This window comes from Ceratotherium simum, chromosome 33 (assembly GCF_057802395.1).
Source record: "Ceratotherium simum simum isolate JZ-2026a chromosome 33, ASM5780239v1, whole genome shotgun sequence".
NCBI lineage: Eukaryota > Metazoa > Chordata > Mammalia > Perissodactyla > Rhinocerotidae > Ceratotherium > Ceratotherium simum.
This window is the reverse complement of record NC_141932.1, coordinates 1,597,621-1,617,337: the sequence shown is the minus strand read 5'-3', so window position 1 is coordinate 1,617,337 and position 19,717 is coordinate 1,597,621. Positions and strand designations below refer to the sequence as shown.

The window sequence follows — 19,717 nt, the reverse complement described above, 5'->3', positions numbered from 1 at the left end:
GTTTCTGAGCCCAGGGGACAGCCAGTCATGAAGATCTAGATGTCAGTGTTGAAGCATCTTTTGCAGTATGAAATGTCTCTGATTATGTCATAAGATGCTCAGGTAGACTTTTTGAGTCGCTTATACAGCAACAAGTATGAAGATTGTCTAAGCATGGGCTAGCATGGTGCTCTCTCTTAAGTTTATATCAAGTTGTCCAGTTTCGGTTTGTAGGGCTTCAGGAAAAGGGTTGTTTCAGTTCTCAATGAATCCAAATGAAAAGGATGGAAAAAATTGAAAATGTTAGTTTGGAGATTTGTAGCCAAGTATTTCATGAAACTATAAGAATTCAGGATCCAGTCCAGTTTATAGATAGAAAACAAACTTCAAAGACAATTAACAGAAATATAATGTGTATTATAGTTTCTACTGAAACATAATTTTTCTAAAATCACCTTTGTTTTTACCAAAGATAGCCAAATTAAGATGGTTGGTTGGCAAAATAAGTCTAGTTTCAATAAACTTAGCCCAATTATTTACATAAGTGCAATAAGAATAGCAATTGATCATATAGACTCTTTTAAATCTGCTTTGCTGGAAATTTTCATAAGGAATCTCAGACTCAACTTTAAAGGCTTCTTGAGGCCAGGTCAAGCCAAGGACTTGTCATCAGACTCTGCCTGCAATATCTATAGATTTGGATGAATTCCTTTCTTCTTGAGGTTCCCCAAAATATCCTGAGTTTCTTGCACCTGCCAGAAATTGACCTTCGTTACTCACCTGGTACGGTTGCTGGGAACCCTATCAGCAAGGTACCAGGTCAATTTCCAAGGGGCTTCATTTGTTCTATAAAGTCAACCTTTGTTCCCTAAAGCTATCTGGTCATGTCTGAGTCTATGTATGTCTCTCTCAAATATGACATTCCGGTCAAAGCCTTGGTAATATAGCCAATGTTTCCAATTGTGCCCTGTTATAAGGAGAACAGACTCTTAGTGAACTCATGCAAATAATATATTGCCATGAAAATAAGAATACTCACTCATCAAGAGTTTTCAAATTCTGGAGTGATCACGTAGGGAGAAAAAAGATAAATGTTTCAATTCTGCTTACAAAGGTACAATTTATACAAAAAGTCACAAAAATTATAATCATCCTCATCAGTTTATTCAATCCTGTGTAGTCAACTCTTGATCTTGATCTTTTGTTAGCAGTTTTATGAAGCCATCAGTTTCTTGATTGGAGTTCTGTAATTTCTTACCCAGTTGAGTTTTATGATCTGAAAGTTTATCAGAAACCTGTATTCTAGAGTGGCAGAGTTGTTTCCATGAATCTCTTTAAAGATGAAACATATTTGCAAAAGAATCAGAGTAAAATATCTGTAAAGGACAAATGATAGTAATTAGAATTATAACTGATAACCAGGACAGATCAGAATTTTAGGAATTTTATATAATTTTAAAAACACATATTAATAACATTCACCCATGCAGTATAACCTAAGAAGGTTTATCACTTGACAATTCTTCCCATGTAATTTAACATACCAAATAAGCCCAATTAATTTAACATCTCCCTCTTTATAGAAAGAGAGAACAAATTCTTTGAGAAGTCCCAGTGGCCATGGGAAATTCTCAGTTACTTTCAGGATTTTATTTGGGATTTTAATTTTGGGGAAGTTTGTCAAAAATGTCAAAAGGTTTTAAAACACTTGGTCAAATAGAATCATAGGTCACTGTAAAACAATGCTCAGTTATCCATTTAACCAAAGTGACAACAGAAGATGGTAAACCAAAAATAGAGAGTTAAACAAAAATAAAAAATCTTAGTCCTCTTAATAGAGAGACCTCAGCCTTTTAGAACATAGCAAATTATTTTGACAAAATATATTTTTTCTTTTAGGTAAACTTACTCAAAGATAAAGAAAAACCTTTCATAATGTCTTTATTAAGAGTAGACTAAAAGTCCAGGAAAATTATCCTTTTAAGAGAAAGAAAACAAAATTCTAATTTTTGTACCAGGTTACTTTTGATATTAAAACTTATTCACTTAATTAACTCCATTTTAGTCTTGAGCCATTCACAAAACTCAGTGTTCTTCTTCCACAAACCTTCTATAACTTTCTTTTTTACATTCAGAATTTGTCCAATGTCTTCCTTCCTAGTACTTTAGGACAAATTTGCCTTTCTTAACAAAACAAAACAATCTCTCTTCCTTATACCTTCTTTACTGAAAACATACATCTTACTTTCCTTGTATACAGAGATGGTTTCCTTATTCTTTTATATTAGTATCCTGTGAATTGGCAGACCCACACTACTGTCTAGAAACCTGTGCTTCCTCATAGAAAATCTCTCGGTGTGGCACAAAACATTTAATATTGAATATTTTTCTAGATCACATGATCTATAAATTCATTGAGTTAATGTTTTAATTATATTTAGAAACAATTTATATAAGATCTTACTTTAAGCCAATTGAATAGAGCTCTTTTAGAAATTATACGATCCAGAGGTAGAAAAATATCACATATATATAACACACATATAGACATACATAGATACATAAACAAATGCAAGCAGAGATCTTAAATAGTATTCATTAAACTTTTGCTATGAATCAGGTACAATATAAAATCACTAATTATAAAAGAATAGTGGGATCCAAACTGTGTTTCTGGCAGTATTAAACACCTCAATTAATTTTTAATTTTAGTTTCCCCTTAACTGTTTAAGGGAATAATGTAGCAGTTTCCCAAAAAATCTATCAGAGTCTTGTTAATTCTGGGAGGGGCTCATATTGGGCCCTCCTTTGAAAGTAGATTATGGGGGTGTCTGTAAAGCCATAACTTACTAGACTTTTATTTTAGGTACGTCTTCTAACTTAAGGTTTTATTAGCTTTTTGCAACAAAACTTTCAATAAGGCTATTTTGGAATTTTGAAGCCTTTGCTTTTAAGTGTACTTCTTAAATGATCTTATCTAATTGGAACGTTCCTTCTAATGGCCTCTGAGTCTGGTGGCACTTTGCTAGGGCCCTAACTGAAAATGGAGTGCAACCTACATTTTTGTCTGGCCATAGCTGGCCACAAATGGGGTGCCTATTTTGGAGTCCCCAACCTGATGATTATGAAGCCAAGCTCTCAGGACACTAAAGAAGCTTAGTAATATTTTGCTGTTCTTTGTAAATATTTGCACTTTCCAGAACCTTTAGTTTTTTAGAAATTGTGCCAGAAGGTAGCACACTTGACTCTTTGAAGATTGCATTTAATCTTTCTCTTCCATGGCTCTCAAATGTAGCACACAAAAAGACAAGTTTTGGAAGCTCAAAGGAACCCCAAAGTGGTCCCTGTAATTTTAAATCATCCTGAGTTATCTTGATCTAAACATCCAGTCATTCACAGTTATCCCCATTTTGTTAAGCAATTGCAAGTATCAGCTCCATACATATTGTACACAAAGCCAGTTAGAGTTCTTGGGGGAGGCTGCCCATTTGGGAGCTGGTTGGCCTCAGAAGTGCAGTTTCCCATTTTCTTTAAGTTTCTCTTTACTATAAAGATTGAACAATTTCTAAGGACACTGTAGTGGGTCAGTAGTGTGCTACTTGTGAGTGTCACTTCCTAAAAGGCTGTGAACACTTTCTTATGTGCCTTGGTTTCTCCTGCCATCAGTCTAAAACTACTGTGGGGACTTGGAGCACTGGATGACCAATACTTATGTGCACGTCCCTGGACAAGCCATCAATTACATAAAGTGCTCAAGCAGCCCTTCCCTGGCTCTTGGGTGAGGCTGCTGCCCATGGTGCCATGTCCAGGGGAAGAGGCTGAGGTGAGAGCTTGGACAACTCAGTCAGGGCCCTGCCGCTTACTCAGAAGCCCTGCTCTGTGTGGTGCTAGACTCAAGCCTTGACCTCTCCAGCCTGTCAAGATTCAGGGACACCTAGCTGGGTAATGACCATCCTTCCTGTGGGCCAGGGCAAGGGCACAGGGGCTCCACCAGTGCAGCCCCATCCCCACTTCTCTAGAATTGTTGCTTCCCCAGGCCCCAAGGTCTGCTCCCCACCCAGTCATCCATCTGAGTGGTCTCCAGGACCTCAGGTGCCACCAACTAACATGTTTCTTCACCATAATGGAGGAAAATAAAGCCCCTCCTCCTGTTGCCTTGCTCTCAATTGTGAAATCCAGGGTCCTTCCATCTGAGAGAAAGTCTCACAAGCACAGAGGCTGCTTAAGGTCAATCATGTAATCCATTTCCCCAAACCTAAACCCTTATGATTGGCTGGTGGTGTTCTCTAAGCTGATTCACCAGCCAGAACCAGTTAAGATTTAGTAGAATGGAGTAGATGTGAGAGTTCTCATTTCCTATGAAGAACTGGGCATTAGCTTGGTCAGTGGAAGCTCCCAGAGACTGGTGCTAGGGACCTCTGGTCTCCAGATCTTCCTGCAGCAGGGAGATCCACGGGTTAGTGCAGGGCCAAGGAGGAGCTTAGAGGGCAGGAACAAAGGCATGTCCATGCCTGGGAGTGCCCTTGGCAGTTCTCTCAGTCTACATCCCTTTCCCAACTTCCACCTTCAGTTATGAATTTTTAATATATTTTCTATACTAGACCCCTTATCAGATAGGTGATTTGCAAATATTTTCAGTGGCCCACAAAACCCATTGTGTGGGTTGTCTTTTCATTTTCTTGATGGTGTCATTTGAAACACAGAAGTTTTTAATTTTATTGAAGTCCAGTTTATTGATTATTTTTTCTTTTATTTCTTGTGCTTTTGGTGTCTAGGAGCAAAATTTGATTCCCAGTAAGCCTGCAGGAACGCCCCATCAGCTGGTGGTTGCACAATCCTTTCCTCAGTGCCAGCCCGGGCCAGGAGTTTGCACATTGCACTGCCGGTCAGCAGTTCATCTGAGCCTGCCAGGTCCACCTTCTTGTTCCTCATGACACTGTCTGAAGAGAACATTGTAATCTCATGAGGACATAAGTTCCAGGGGGCTGGGAAGGTAGCCTGTAAGCGGGAGTGTTAGAAAGTGTGAGTGTGAACCTATGATCCGCCAAGGTGGATGTCAACCACCCTGGCTACACGGTTTTCACCCCCCTCTGATCAGACAGACTGGGGAGCTGCCAGCAGGGATCAGGCTTGTTTGTGCTCTGAAGCTCTTCAGTGCAGTGTAATATTTTGATTCTTTTTGTCTTGCATGTTAGACATGAAGGAGGACCTGGACACCCTGCTGGCCTTGGAATGAGCAGACATAATAGCCCAATATGATCAGGTGAGGCCCAGGCAGAGATCATGGCCACTAGGAGCAGGTGAGGCCCAGGTGGGATCATAGCCTATAGCAGCAGGTGAGGCTGTCAGGCTGCTCCCTTTCAGGCAGGTGGGTCCTTGCCCCTCAGCCTATGCCCCTTGTCAGAGGTTCCTGGGCTCCCTCAGGATGCCGGGGAGGGAGGAGCCACCCTGCTCCCTCCTTGCCCCCGCATCCCTGGCTCTGCTGCACTCTCACCACGGTGCCCTCTCTGGGTTACAGGGACACCAAGCAGGGGTGCCAGTGGAACCTCAGGAAGATGATGACCTTTAGCTGCGGAAGCTCACTGACTGTCTCGGTTTTCTGCAGTGAGTCATCTGGACACCCCTCCATCTCATCTCAGGCATGGTTTCTGTTTGTGCAAACACCTCTCTGAAGACAAGACCCGTCTCCTCAGCATGGGGCCTCATCCCCACATGCCCATTGCAGTCCAGAGCCTGCAGTAGGCTTGAGCTGAGAGACCCAAAGGTGAACTCAGGGAAGTGGGAAGGGGGTGAAGCTGGGCTCTGGGCCAGGCACCTGCATGCTCAGTGGTATGGCCTCCACACCAGCATGAGGGAGAGCGTGATGGTGTCTGCCTTCCATGGTCATAGGGAGCATCTAGCCTGGTCAGCAGTGGCTCCACAGGTGTGGCCACAGAGTGAGGGGCACCTGGCCCTGCCTGTGGCAGTTGTCCAGCAGGTCTCCAAGGGCTCATGTGGGCCCAGCGAAGCAGCCCCGAGGAGACAGGCATGAGGCACAGAGGGGGCATGTCCTCACGCATTGAGGGGACAGGGAGGGGAAGCGTTCAGGCAGGACTTGGCCTGGGAATCTTATGGGAAGGGGACAGAGGCAGGTGAAGTTCACAGCTGAAGACAACCTGACCCCTTGGTCAGGTTGCTGAGAGGAGATTTGAGATGGAGGCCGGGCCTTGGTCGGGGGTGCAGGAGATGAGATTGGGGGTAGATGGGACTGGGTGAGGCACATGTGCACATGGACAGAGCTAGCCTGGGGTAAGGCTGAATGTGCTGAGCTCCTAGGATGATGGCCTTCTGTCTGAGGGAGGACAGCCAGCACAGGGTGAGGCCGCGGGGAAGGACTCACTTGAGACACCTGAGCCAGGGCCTTGGTCAGTCCCAAGGCCTCTGCAGTGTTCTCTGGAGACACTGCCAGTCAGAACTGCAGAAAGAAACCTCGGGGGAGGCACCAGGATCAGGAGGGGAGGGCACGGAGAAGAGAGAGTAGAGGAGCAGCATGGCAGGAGGAGGGAGGACAGAGAGGAGGCTGCCCTAGGGGGTGAGGGGTGAAGGTGGGTGGTGCAGCAGGCTGTGCACCAACACTGCCTTGGGAAGAAAGGCACCTGAAGACGTGGCGTGGGGCCCACCCAGCTGCCTGCAGGCCCTTGGTCACTGCTCATGGCCTTGTGGATAAGCAACAGTTTGGACCCACCAGATGTGGGTCATGCTGGGAGGATCTGATAAGATAAGCATTAAAGATGGGCCCAAGTGGCTGAAGTGATGAGATGTTGGGTGGACATCAGGGCAGGAGGGTGGGCGGCTGGGTGCAGGGAGAGGCAGGTGGACACCAGGCAGTCAGACCTTGTGGGGGGCAAGGAGACCTTGGCAGGATGGGCACAGGGGGCATCTGGGCACACGGGGCATTCTCAGGCCAGCACAACCCCAGGACAGTGACAGGTCACCTTCCCTGCCAACACCAACCCTTCTTGGGCTCCTGTGGAGGGAGCTCCTCCAGCCACAGGCCCCTGGCCTCCCTGCCCTCCCTCTACTCATGTCCTGGTTCCCTCCAGGCTCAGCCCTCCCACTACAACTCCTGGGTGCAGACTTGGGGTCCAGGGTGCAGGCCTGCTCCTTCCCTGGATGCTGGCCTGGGGCAGGTCCTCACAGCTCTGCTTCTCTTCCTTCCAGCGACAAGGAGCTGCCTGGCCTCAGGCCCCAGGAGGCAAAGGTAACAGACATCCTTGCCCACAGGTGGGAAGAAGCCATGTGCACCGGGCAGTGGGTACTGCCACCCTGAGCCCAGAACTGTCCTGGGGGATATCTGACCCACCCCCCCATCCCAGCACTGCACATGCAGCTCAGGGGGCACTGCCTGCAGGCATCCAGGACACCGCTTGGGGCTGGGATGGTGGAGGCCCGGGCTTTCTGTGGAGTGGCTGCACCTGGGCTGTGCCTGTTCTGGCTCCTGCGAGTCCGCTCCCATCAGGGCTCCTTAGGGGCTTGACTCAGCTGCACTCAGGGCCCCTCTAGGGAAGCCGGCAAATTGGCTCACACCACTATTTCTCATTTCCCAGCAAAGATTCTGGGAGAGTGGGAGAGTGGGAAAGTGGATGAAGATGCTGAGGAAGTGGGATCAATCCCAGGGCAGTGAGAAGGTAAAGTAGAGACCTGAGAGCTGGGCGAGCAGCACTGTCTTGTCCCTGAAGGACCACAGGCCTGGGTCCCCAGGACAGCCTGCAGCTTTCCTGCCCACCCCAACGAGTGTCACCTCACTCACACAGAATCTGATGCCAGAGCCAGGCCTATCCCAGGCCCAGGGACCAGTCAGGAGGGATAAGTTGGGACCACAGTCCACAATGTGCCCAAGGCCTCATCCACTCCTAATTGTGGGAGATGGGGCCCAGGTCTAGGTAGACCTGACCTCTCCCAAGAAACCACAGAGCCAAAGGCAAGAATCTTCCAAATGCCACACGTTCCATCTCCTCGGTGTCACCCTGTGCCCTGTTTCACCAGAGCTTTCTTCTTTCCTGAAGATGCACAGGCGGGTCAATAAAGGGGTCCACCCATGGGTGCGGGGTCAGGTACAGTCTCTCCTGTTGGATGTTGGGAAGGTGAAGGCAGAGAACAAAGGAAAATATGAGGTTCAGCCCTTCCACACTCGGCAGAGGCAGCGCCAACAAGCCAGGCCTTGTCAGGAGCTTGGGGGAGCCCAGGGGGTAGGTCATGCACCATGGGGACCCCTTATGCAACCTCAGTGCTTTCCTGGCTCTTCCGAGACTCGGGGGTCCTGGACACTCCTGCCGGGAAGGCCCTGCCCATCACCCCACTGCCTGCACCTCCGTTCCCTTCAGCTTGGCCCAGTGCAGACAGTGGATCCAGAGATGGACAGATACCACCTGAATCCAAGTAAGGGCCCCAGATCTGAGTGGGGGACAAAGATGAGAAACCAGGTGAAAGAGCAAGGAAACACACCCACAGAAACCATAAAATGAGAAAAGCAACCAAACACACAGGAACAACAGCTAGAAGTGAAGTTGTTTAGAAAGGAAAAGACTTAGTTGGGATGAAGAATGGGTCTTTTCCTGTACCCCCAGCGAGGACCCTGCACCTGGCCTCCTCCCTCAGCGCCAACTCCACCTGAGGGTCCCCCCAGGTCACATCGCCCAGGGAGGGTGCTCTGTGCACACCTGGCAAGCGAAAGTGCAGTGATGCACCCAGACCAATGGGACCGGCCAGTGAAGCCTGGACACCAGGAAATGCTGCCTGAGGAGGTGCGATGGTGGTCACACTTCAACAAGCAGCCAGAAATAGTTGATTCCTTAATGTGGTAAATATGTACACATGTGGACATCCACTGATGATTGTGGAACAACAGCCAGCATTGTGCTTAATCTGGAAACCCTCAAAGGACCCCCATAGAGCCGAGGACAAGAGAAGGCTCTAGTTACCAACCACACAGCGTATCTCTGTGGCCCTGCAGATGCAGCTCAGGGCAATGAGACAGGTAAAGAAGGCGTTTAGAGAAGAGGCGGGATGAGTTTAGCTGTGGAGTGCTGTCATGGCAGGAGGGTGACCCCAGACTACTCCAGTTCTAGCTGCAGGGCCAGGTGAGGCTAGGTCCTTCCCAGGAAGGAAGGGGCAGCACCAGACATCAGCACCCTGCCTGGTCCCCAATCTGGGGACCCTGCACAGCCACCCACAAATTCCCCCGATCTTCTGAGAGCCCGAGTCCATTTCTAAACTTATTACCAGGATCCCAGCCAGGTGCATCCAGATCCAGGTGAAAACCAGACAACCTGCCCAGTCGCTAATGATGCCACATATGTAGGGACACAAGGGACTCGGCCAAGAGCCCAGTCGGCCACGAGAGAGTGGACTGAAGGAGCAGGTGGTTACTACTTACAGCACACGCGGTTATAATTTACAGTACACAATGGTGCCACTTGAATCAGTATTGACCAACTACTTAGTAAATATTATAAGAAAAATGTTCTATTCACCAAAGCAGCAAAGCTTCTTAGCCAAAAGAATATCAAAACTGAATTACAAATTATGTAGGATCATGAAAAACCTCACAAAATATGTTATATTTTTTAAAGACTGACATTAAAGACCTACATATTCAACTTTAAAATGAGAAGAAAAAGTTAGAAAAGGAATAAGGAAGAGGAAGTTAAAATGCAAAATGAAATAAAAACTGAAAGACGTAGAAAAGATAAATAAACCCCAAAATTGTTTACTTGAAAACACCAGTTTTGTAGCTAAACTTCTCCCAAGCTTGAGGAAAGGAAGAGGATAAAATGTGGGGTGTTCAGATAAGCGGGGCCCTGGCCACAGGCAGGATGAGGTTGATATCAAATCTGAAGTAAGTTGCTCATCTGTTGCAAAGCAAGCCAATCTCTGACACTGGGTGTGGTGGAAGAAAATAGGAATTGTATTGCAAAGCACTGAGCAAGAGGAATGGGCAGCTAACGCTGTAACCCAGAACTCCTCAAAAAGCTACAAACAAGGGTTTTTACTTGGGGTTTTAGGTAGGGGAGGGGGACCATGTGGCTAAAGTTTACCATCGGACATTCTAGCTTCCCGATGCTCCAAGGAGATGCTTAGTCAGGTGGGGGCTGTCTGCAAGCTACTCTCTTTATCAGCGTCCTCCTGCTGTGCTACAACGCAAACTCAGAAACTTTGGCTACTTTGTTTCCCACATTAACCTCCTGGATATAAGACAGGTTTCACCCTAATCCAGGGAAATTTTAACACCTTCATCCTCCGTTTGAAGGTCAGAGAATTACAGGGGAAGACCATGTGCAACTGGTGGTCTTACATTTGAAAATTGAAACAGATGATTTCCAAGCAAAACCAGCCCATGTGGAAGAAAAAGAGAAGCCTTAAGTGAAGGAGAACTAAGGGCAAGATGAAAGCACCATCAAAGGACTGCTCCTGGCTGCCATGATGCAGGTCCTCAGCCCAGCTCAGGTGAGGGCAAAGGGGAAGCTCCATTTTCATAAACCTTCAGCCCCACTTCGAGAACCTCATACAGAGCGCCAGAGAGGAACACCTGTCAGTCCATTTCACATGTGGCTATGGATGTACAAGTCTAAATATAATCCTAATAGGTTTAACGTAGCAAGGCATTAAAGGAATGATCCTCATGACCCAGGACGGTGCGTTCCAGAACCAGCCTGTGGGGACCAAATAGCACGTGGACACATTCAAAGGGAAAAGTCATCTGATGACATCCGTGGATTCCAGAAAGCTAGTGAACACAATTCAGCCACTATTTGTAAATGGTTAAAAAATCATAAGTAATATAAGAGTAGAAACAAACTAAATATTTTTAAAACTATTGAAAAAAACCAACAGCAAATAAAAGGGGCCATGAAATGCTAAAGCCATTTCCATTAAAATTAGGGAGAAAGAGATGTCTGCTATCATCATTGTTATTCAGAATTGTTTTGATAGTTTTAGCTCACACAATCAGACAAGAAAATAAAAGTAACTGTCACACAAATAAGAAAGAAGAAATAAAAATTATCTTCAGCCCCACTTGCAGGTGGTATGATCTTAGAAAACTGAAGACATTCTGCAAAAACCTATTAATCAGAAGTAGTAAACTAATCTAGCATGTTGGGTGGGTACAAGAAAATATGCAAAGGTCGAGAGTTTTCCTCTCTAGAAGCACAAAACTTTTCAAATGTTCCAGAAACATGCAGCAGTGAGGCCTATGTGGATCCCCAAAGATGTTTTTCTGCCTTCATAACCAGTGGTCCGAAAGTGGGGATGTCAGGGCCGTGGGGCTCCACGCTCCTCCTGGACAGTTTCAGTGTTAGGGTGATGGGAGCTAGCACTGCAGATGGGCCTTGAGCCCCTGCAGCCCTCTCATCCCCTGGGGCCCAGGGTGGGGGCCGCCGGATGGGCTGAGCCAGATTCACGCTTGGAAAACAGAATGAGTGAGTGAAGATGGAGGGGGAGGATGGAGCGTGGAGAGAGAGAGCAGCATCGCCTCACTGTCTGGCTGTAGGACTCAGGTGGGCATCAGGGAGCAGAGGCCTAATTAATGGGTGGGTGTCTGGGCCTTGGAGGAGGCCATGGCTGGCTGACCATTGGGGTCCCCTCCCCAGACCTGCTGGGCACAGGCCATGACATGGTCTTCATGGGCATAGTGGGCACTTGGGACACTCCCTGGCTTCGGAAACAAGCAACAGAATGAGGTTTCTGCAGGAAAAACTCAGGTTCTAGCCAGCAGCAATCACTCCATCAAGATGGCAGTTTGTGGCAGGTAGTGTTCAGTGTCTCTGATGCTAGTTCCTCTTCTTCAGTTCCACCCACAGAGAGTGAAGAAGCAGGAGAAGCTCTTCTCTCCAGAAATAAAACAGATCAGCGTGGGTGTGAACTGCACCTTCCACAACCACATCATGTTCTGGGATCGCTATGACATCAAGTGAGGCTGCTGGGCAGGCAGGGTTCCAGTGGGTCCCTGGGGGACTCAGGAGTCCCATGGGAGATGGGGGTCCCTGGAGGGAGGACACAGGGGTCCCAGGGAAACATGGAAGTCCCAGGGGAGATGGGAGTGTCAGTGGGAGGATGCAGGGGTGCCAGCGGTTCAGAGGGTACCAGGGGAGGTGGGGGTCCTGGAGGAAATGCAGGGGTCTTGGCAGGACTTGGGAGTCCCAGGGGAGGTGAGAGTCCTGGGGGCATGTAGGGATTTCATGGGAGAGGGGAGGTGACAGTAGCAAACAAAATAATGCTGCATGGTGAAAGTCTTCTCAATGACCCACATGGACCTGGGGTCTGGAACCACTGAGAGGGTGGCAGGACAAGGGACTCCCAGCATTACCATGAAAGCTGAGCCAGGGTGGCATGATGTTGATCCCATGAAGAGGAGGGGCAGAGGTGTGGGGGGCGCAGGTGGGAAGTGTGAGGTGAGGCTGGGGGCCAGGCCCAGAGGGGCTAGACATGCCGTGAGCATTTAACAGGCCACCCTAGAGGGCTCCACAGGGAGGAGGCACCTGGTAATTAAGAAAATAAGTTTAATGTAAAAAAGTAAGTTGGTGAAAATTAGAATTTGGTCTTCTCTCTCTTAAAAGGATAACTTTCTTGAACTTTTAGCTGCTCTTTTTTTTAATAATATTATTTATTTATTTTCCCCCCAAAACCCCAGTAGATAGTTGGATGTCATAGTTGCACATCCTTCTAGTTGCTGTATGTGGGACGTGGCCTCAGCATGGCCGGAGAAGTGGTGCATCGGTGCACGCCCGGGATCCAAACCCGGGCCGCCAGCAGCGGAGCCCGCGCACTTAACCACTAAGCCACAGGGCCAGCCCTAGCTGCTCTTGATAAAGAGATTATGAAAGGTTTTTTTCTTTGAGTAGTCTACCAGAAGGGTAGGAATTTTATGTTTTATCAAAATAAATTTCCTGTATTTTTATCAGGTCTTTAATCACAGGTGCTAAGGTTTTTCTTATAGCTATTTAATTTTCTGCATTCATCTGAAAATCTTTAATTGTCATCATGGTTAAATGGATAACTAAGCATTATTTCATAGGGACCTATGATATTATGTTGGTAAATGTTCTTGATATAACTGTTGTAAAACTATATAACATTCCTAAAATTCTGACCTGTCCTGGTTATCAGTCATAATTCTAGTTATTATTTTAAAGTGTTGTATGTCACAAAATTTACCAAATTTGTCAATTGCCATTTTGAAATCTTTTGTCATTTATAGACAGTTATTGTTTTACTCTGATGGTTTTCCAAATACGTTTCATCTTCATAGAAATTCATGGAAAGGACTCTGACACTCTAGAATACAGGTTTCTAATAAACTTTCAGGTCATAAAACAGAACTGAGTAAAAAAATTACAGAACTCTAATGGAAAAACCCACTTCCTGAAACTGTTAACAGAAGGTCAAGATCAAGAGTTAATTACATTAGACTAAATGAACTGATGAAGATGATTATAATTCTTATGACTTTTTGTTTGAAATATTGCTCTTTTTTAATGTTTTGTTTTTTCATATTTAAGGAAATCTTTTTCTCTTTTCTCTCAAGCTAACTATGACATAAGAATTTGCTAACTTATACATTTGTAATCAGAATTGAAACATTTACCTTTTTCTCCCTACCTGATCCCTCTAGAGTTTGAAAACTCTTAGTGAGTATTGTTATTGTTGTGGCAATATAGTTATTTGCATAAGTTCAATAAGAATCTGTTCTCCTTAATAGGACACTATTGGAAACATTGGTTATATTACCAAAGCTTTGACTGGAATGTCATATTTGAGAGAAACATGCATAGACTCAGATACTAACAGACAGCTTTTGAGGAACAAAGATTGGACTTTATGAAATAAAGCCACTTGGAAATATTGGCCTGGTACCTTGCTTTCAGGGTTCCCAGAAAACTTACCAGGTGAATAAAGAAGGTCACTTCTCTGGCAGGTGCAAGGAACTTCAAGGATATTTGGGGGTACCTCAAGAGAAGAGAGGCATTCACCCAAATCTATAGGTATTATGGGCGGAGTCAGATGACAAGTCCTTGGCTTTGCTTTCCTGCAAGAGGCCTTTAAAGTTCAATCTGAGATTCCTTATAACAAGTTCCAGCAAAGGAGATTTAAAGGAGCCTATATGATCAATTGTTGTTCTTGCTGTACTTATGTAAATAATTGGGCCAAGTGTATTAAAACTAGACTTAATTTACAAAGCAATTAGTCTTAATTTGGCTATCTTTGGTCAAAATGAGGGTGATCTTTAAAAAATTATGTTTCACTGAAACTATAATACACATTTGTAGATATTAGATTCTTTTTGGTGACCTGCCAAATCTAGAGAACCCACCCTAAGTCACCTCATTGGCATAAACTCCAAGGTGTGTCTTTATGAATGACAAAAGACATTCCTGTCACTCAGGGAATTCCACGTGCTTCAGGAGCTCTGTTCCCTGAATGGCCATGAAAACCATGTATATTTCTTATTATAGCATCCATGGCTTCCCCATACTCTGTGTCCACAGTATTTTCCATTAGATCAGACCAGAGGTTCCCACCCTTTCACAGGAGTAATGATGGAGTGTTTAATAATTTGTGTCATCACTGCTATTCACTTCCTGTGTGGTATAAACTGTTCTGTGTGTTTGTTACCACCCAAGGGGGGGTCGTCTGCTCACTGCAAGACAAGCCAACAGTCGAGAGGCAAGGTGGTAGAAGAGAAATGGCATTTAATAAGTGATAAGCTAGCAGATCAGAATATGGCTTATGTCTGAAAGAACCACCTTACAGAACAAAGACTACAGACCAATTATATAGGGGCTGGTCTCCATGTAGGGCAGACATCTGATCTACAGGTGGGGTAGACATCTAATCTTAGTTCTTGATAATCTTTGTCTTACTCTGATATGCATCAGAGACTGGAGCAATGCTGTATACCCTGATTTAGCTTAAAGATAATAAGAACAAAATCTTTAATGTATATAGTAAAGATTACTGTTTATGTGAGTGGTGCCAACAACTCCCCACTGTCAGTTGTAACCCAGCATAATCATATGCTGGTCACAGAAACAGGGTCATCATTGTCTGTCTGGCTACTTCCTGCTGAATGGAGTTGGCATAGGGGGACCATTGAATGAAACAGAGTCATCCGTGTCTTATAATGGGTTGGAGGGACAGCATGACTCCAGAGAGGGAGTTGTTGAGTCACTGACACAGGCGGTTTAGAGATTAGTTTAGAAACACATTTGATCCCCAATTTAATTACAAGGAATAGCCAGATATTTCAGGAGACTGCAAGAATTTGGGATCCAGTCCAGTTTACAAGTAGAACACAAAATCCTCAAAGACAATTAACAGAACTAGAATCTATAGGTTAAGACATTTATGAGACTCAGCTACTGAAAGCCATTAGGATACATTTTGACTCTAATTGCAATTAATCTACTTTTAAAAACAAACACATCTTTAAGAAAATTGAGCATGGATAACATATTTATCATACTTCAAATATTTTTGTGTGATGGCTATTGGGGTTACAAAACAGCCCTACATCTTAAAAATGTATTCTCAATGCATTCTTATGCATTAAATCTCATGTTTGGTTAAATAACCCACTAGTACATATAAGGATAGATGAAACAAGAATGGTAATGAAATGATAAATAATGGTGAAAGATTAGAGAAGGGTTCTATGAACCTAAAACTGCTCTAAAAAGTAGTCTTTAAATATAAACTTAAAAATGTAAATATGAAACAAAACAAAACATTGGACTGAGGGTTAGGAAGCCTGGGTTTTATTTCCAATGCTGCTCCTAACTAGTTGTGCAAGTCGATTCCCCTTCCTGGGCCCTAACTGACTTCACTCCAAGAGAAGAAAAAGAGGCCTTGTGACATGTAAAACTTTTTCCTGTTCCAACTTTCCATGGTTAGTAATAATTGATTCTTTCTATTTCAAAGCTACCAATGTCCCTCAGAATCTTTGTAGGATTTCATATATCAGATGAAATAAAATGGCCACACACACAAAATAGTAATATCTATCTATCTATCTATCTATCTATCTATCTATCTATCTATCTATCTTGTGAGGAAGATCAGCCCTGAGCTAACATCCATGCCAATCCTCCTCTTTTTGCTGAGGAAGACTGGCCCTGGGCTAACATCTGTGCCTATCCTCCTCCACTTTATATGGGACGCTGCCACAACATGCCCTGACAAGCGGTGCTTTGGTGCAGGCCCGGGATCAAAACCTGGGCCTCCAGCAGTGGTGCGCACACACTTAACCACTAAGCCACGGGGCCAGCCCCAGTAATATCTATTTAAATGAATGGGAAAAAAAGACTAGGAAGTGACAAGTTTTGAATATTTGTTTTTTAAACAATTCAGACAATGGACTTAATGCTCATATTTATTTTATTATTTTTTTTATTTATTTTTTTCCCCCCAAAGCCCCAGTAGATAGTTGTATGTCACAGCTGCACATCCTTCTAGTTGCTGTATGTGGGATGCGGCCCCAGCATGGCCAGAGAAGCAGTGCGTCGGTGCGCGCCTGGGATCCGAACCCGGGCCGCCAGCAGCGGAGCGCGCGCACTTAACCGCTAAGCCACGGGGCCGGCCCCTATGCTCATATTTAAAATACGCATTTTGATGTTTACAGGCTTTATGTATTAGTACTAAAAATTTCCTCCTGCCCTTCTAAATTTATCCTTCTTACCATATGAAATAACTCATAACAGGACATACTCTACCCTTTCTGATGTTTATTTTCAAATACATAGAAAATGGAAAATGACTGCTGGGAAGTCATTACTCTGTCAGTATTTATCAATTTATGGTCATTCTTGTTTCATCTATCCCCAGGCACTCAGTAGTTGATTTTATTTATAATCCCAGACATCATGTCATTCCACAAATAACCCCTTCAGAATGTGTTTCTAAAATGTAAAGGCTCGTATATAATTCGAATGACTTTGTCACATAAAATCAAAATACTTAAAATTATGATGTTGTTAGAAGTGCTGAATTTTGTCAGTTGTAGTCGTTATTTAATGCAGATTGATTGCAATCCAGATGCAAAATTTATCCTGAGACAATTATTAGGTGAGGCTTGCAAGTCTTTTAACCTATATGTATCACTTCCCACTTTTTAATTCTTATTCACTTGATGAAGTTGCTAAGCCATTTGCCCACTAGAATTTGCCACAATCTAGATGTGGCTTGTTGATTATTTTATACTGTTTAACATGCTCACCCTTCTGCAAATCGACGACTACGATAACTAATCCCCAAGGACATTCCCTTGTCCTCCTCCTGGGGAATCGCACTTGATCAGCCATCCCTGAAAATGGTTGAATGTGGGCTGACGCCCTCCTGTAAAACCCATCAACATCCCACCCTCCTGCTCAGGTCAAACCACTGCTCACATCTCCAAGTCTCCAGGTCATGCCAAGCTGTACACCTGGCTCCCTGATCTGACCATCAGCACATCATCAAACTTGCAGTTATAGGAGTGTGGTGGGAGCGCAGGTGTGTTCTCTTCATGCCTGGCTATACTGCCTATCACACTTGGCCCACAGGGAATGTGCAATTGTGTGTGTGGTCCACACATAACCATAGGGTGTCCCTAACACGTCTGTCTAATAAGTCTCCATGGAGACTGCTATGCTGTGTCAGTACCTCCATCTATCGCACAGGTCCCTGGTGTGCTTTACATATGCCAGCGTGTGTAGTTCATGTTTGCCACAAATCTTTTCTGTTGAGGATGTGGTATATGCAAGTGTGGCTCCAGGCTGTGCTGAGAGGCATCACTATTCCATACCCATACCATTGTGTCCCTAGGGTATACATATGAGATCCTCTAGTTGTGCCAAGGTGTGTATCACACATCTGTCCCACTGCGTTCCACAGATGTGTGCTGCACATCTCTAGGTTGTGATGCAGTGTCACCACCACACACCTCATGCACATCTGGCACGTATGCGCTTCATGTGGTGTGGAAACAAGAGACACATTGTGCTTCCAGGTTTGTCACCATCACAAAATTGTCCATCTGGAAAAGACCTTAAGCACCCACCTCATTGACATCTACTATACAGAAAATATGGGGGAAGGTGAACATATTAAACAGAATCAGAGAGCTTTAATTTTATTTATTTTTTCCCCCAAAGCCCCGGTAGATAGTTGTATGTCATAGCTGCACATCCTCCTAGTTGCTGTATGTGGGACACGGCCTCAGCATGGCCGGAGAAGCGGCGCATCGGTGTGTGCCCAGGATCCGAACCCGGGCTGCCAGCAGTGGAGCATGAGCACTTAACGGCTAAGCCACAGGGCCCGCCCAGAATCAGAGAGCTTTGATGAGCCAAATCGAGCATGTGGCAAATACTTATGGACAAATGGCTTAGCAACTATCACATACATAACAAAAAAGAAGTAGGTGGTTTTGGTATTGCCTGTAGTAGCCATGGTAGCCATGAGTTTACTGCAGTGGGTTTTGGTCACTGTGGCAGCAGTCTGTCTCACTCCCACCTTGGCACTCGACTTGGATTTGGGGGCTTCTTCACCTGTGGCCTTCCAAAGACTTACCTCCTGTGGGACACAGTGGAGACAACGGGAAAAGACTGTTTATCATCACAATTTCTGGAGCCTATGGCAATGTCTTTTGAATTTAGTGAAATTCTACATTTTGTTGACTGAGATTCCAGTAGCAATTGGCATAACTCTGGTGAATGTGTTCATTGGTGAAGGTGATTTATCAGAAATTCCAGAAGGCTATATTCCAGAATACTGGAAATATTTCAAGCATCCTATATCAAGTTGAATTGCTGTACTTTCTTTGATGGTCCTGAAAAGAATTATGAGAAAAACAATGGCTATCATTCAAATTGAAGCCAAACAGGCTGAATTACAATTAAGAGCTGAAGGTATGAAGATCAATGTGTGCCACAGACAATGGTCACCATATCAATATCTGAACATTGATAAGGAATTTATTGATCATCCTCCAAAGGCAACTGCCAATAAGTAACCTTTTATTTCTCCAAAGTGTATTCTCTTTTGGGGAAAATAAATTAATACATTCTGTATTTTTGCTCTGTGTGATGAATAAAAGGTCCTCTTCCATTGCTCTATTTCTCAATGTTGGTTCAGATTAAGGGTTTTTGGGCATGCATGATTTCAATCTTTCTCGTTCGTGTGCTTTTAGCTTTATTGAGATATAACTGATAAATAAAATTGCAAGATTTATTTAAACTATATATCGTGATGATGTGATATACATATACATTGTGAAAGGTAGATTAACGCTTTTGATTTGGGGGTTTCAGCTTCCTGTTTTGAGGACATTTAAAATTTTTTTAAAACTCAGAGAAATTGGAATTTATAAACTGCTATAGGCATATCCTTGAAAGGTTAATGTTTTATTTATCCAACAAATGAAAGTTAAAGTCCAATTATGTTAAGTATCAGGAAGTATAGTATAAACACGCCTGTATTGTAGACATCTGGATTATTCAGGAGCAATTTAGGATTTTTATTACACAAGAAATATGGAACCAACTATATAAAGCATTAACACCTTAATAAACAATATTTTAGTGAATCAAAAAAAGAGGTAAGTGGTACATATAGGCATAAAGACTTAAAAAACACACCTGATAAAAGCCATACAAATATATTTTGTATCCTGATTGCAACCAATCAGCCTTAAACAGCTAATTCAATTAATAAAATCCAGCACTAA

At 44.3% G+C, this 19,717-nt stretch overlaps 2 pseudogenes; both read left to right on the top strand.

Annotated features, from left to right (window-relative positions):
- Positions 1 to 5,234: 5,234 nt before the first annotated feature.
- The window catches only part of LOC147912685 (USP6 N-terminal-like protein), a 49,635-nt pseudogene continuing 35,152 nt past the window's right edge, over positions 5,235 to 19,717 (top strand).
- LOC147912686 (NADH dehydrogenase [ubiquinone] 1 beta subcomplex subunit 5, mitochondrial pseudogene) lies at positions 18,440 to 19,003 on the top strand (annotated as a pseudogene).